This window comes from Rhagoletis pomonella, unplaced genomic scaffold, assembly GCF_013731165.1.
Source record: "Rhagoletis pomonella isolate Grant_MI unplaced genomic scaffold, Rhpom_1.0 Rhpom_scaffold_00195, whole genome shotgun sequence".
Lineage (NCBI taxonomy): Eukaryota > Metazoa > Arthropoda > Insecta > Diptera > Tephritidae > Rhagoletis > Rhagoletis pomonella.
Window position 1 is genome coordinate 25,435 of NW_023458749.1, and position 2,350 is coordinate 27,784.

The window sequence follows — 2,350 nt, forward strand, 5'->3', positions numbered from 1 at the left end:
ATTGGGAAAGACCTCTCCGAGCCGTTCGCCACAAAACGGGGTTTCAGACAGCTGCAGAACTGAACCGCTCAGGAACAATTTATTACAAGAGCGTGCGATTGCTGGCTTATGCCGATGACATCGACATCATCGGTAACTAAAACCTCGAAGTCTGTTCTGCCTTTTCCAAGTTGGATGGGGAAACAAAGCAAATGGGTCTGGTGGTAAACGAGGACAAGACCAAGTATCTCCTGTCATCAAACAAACAGTCAGCACATTCGCGCCTTGGCACCCACGTCACTGTTGACAGTTAAAATTTCGAAAAAGTAGAGAATTTCGTTTACTTGGGAACCAGCATTAACACCGATAATAATGTTAGCATTGAAATCCAACGCAGAATCACTCTTGCCAACAAGTGCTACTTTGGACTGAGTAGACAATTCAGGAGTAAAGTCCTCTCTCGACGTACGAAAACCACGCTCTATAAGTCACTCATCATGCCCTTGCTGGTATATGGCGCAGAAGCATGGACAATGACAACATCCGATGAGGCGGCTCTTAGAGTGTTCGAGAGAAAGATTTTGCGGAAGATTTACGGGCCTTTACGCGTTGGCGAGGGCGAGTACCGCAGACGATGGAACGATGAGCTGTATGAGCTTTACAACGACATGGACATAATGCAGCGAATTAAAATACAGCGACTCGGCTGGCTTGGCCATGTCGTTCGAATGGACACCGACGCTCCAGCTCTGAAAGTGTTCAACTCGGAACCCGTTGGTGGTAGCAGAGGAAGAGGGAGGCCCCCACTGCGATGGAAAGATCAGGTGGAGAAGGACTTGGCTTCACTTGGCGTTTCCAATTGGCGTCAGTTGGCACAGAGGAGAAACGATTGGCGTGCTTTGCTGAACTCGGCCAAAATCGCTGAGGCGGTTACAGCGCCAAAAAAGAAGAAGAAGAAGTATACAAAAATAATAAAACAAAAAAACAACACATTGGAAAAGAATGCCCAGCATAGAAATATGTATTTTAAAAAGTAAAAAGAGCAAAAATGTTCTAAGCAAGGAGAAAGTAAAAAGAGCCGCATTTGGCTCAAAGAGCCACGTTTGCCCACCATTGGTATATAGATTTTTAATTAGATAATTGTTTAATAAATTTTACTTTAGTAGGAGCTTGCAAAATTCGAAAAATCTCTTCCCGTATATACAATGTAAATAATAATGCTGAATATGTCGCATTTGTTGCGTTTGATGACATGCATAAATTTGATGCATGATTTGATTTGAATTTATTCGGCAATGTCTTCATATATCACTTTCAAACATGTATAAGTGACATGATATAAACTGGCACTTGCATGATTTGTTACATGTCGCTATGTTTTATAGTATCTATATATATGGTTGCTCAGTCATACGACTTAGTTAGGCTGATCTGTAGCAGCCACAGAATTGAGCTATATATCAAACTAAAGTGCAAGCTGCAGTTGCAGTTTGTGAGCGCCAATTTCCATCAGTTCCATTATTCACAAATATAATATAAATACATCACTACATTTCATATTCTATTTCAAGAATTCGCTAAAATCTTTCTTCCCTTTTAATTTTATGTGTTATTTAAATAATTTTCGTAAATCTCTACAATTGCTGGTAATCAATTTAGTACTTTTTTCAATTTTGTTGGCTTTTGCTCACCCTGCAAACACCTGTCATTTGAGTAATAGATTGAGGGTTAATCCCAAAAGGGACCTGTCAATAGGGCGGAACGGTTGAGAAAAGGAGGTCAGAAGCAACATCCGCTAGAGAGATCGTTCTCTTTTGCTGATCATCACTTGCACGAACTAGACGTTCGCTAAGGAAAAAGTTTAGTAAGAGTCAACACGTGATTCGCGAAAAAAAAAATATATACATATATATAAATATCATAAAGTATTTATTTTAATAATTTTCTGAGTTCTTAAAACGTATAAGAAAGAGCTGCTGGTCATTTGAAGGCCCAATAAGTGGGTTGATCAGGCTTCAATACGGTCTTTTTCAACGATACATCGCCGGGACAGCCAAAAATATTGAAAATAATAATTATCTGACTATGCGTGGGAGTACCTAAGTATCCACATTAACGAAAAGGACACAAGCGGGAACTGAACTTGTTCCCGAAACCTCGTGGACCCCGCGCGACTCAACGTAACCTCACCAGGTCCGGTGCAGCACCCTGGACCATGCGGTATTAGTTTTATGCACTACATAAGTAGGTACATAGGAATACCCATGTTGTACTGGGGTACCACTAACATTAAGCGAGCAGTGTTTTCTTGAATTAAAGACGTTTAAATAACACTAGGAGAATAGAGCAAAACAGTGCATTGGATTTTTTT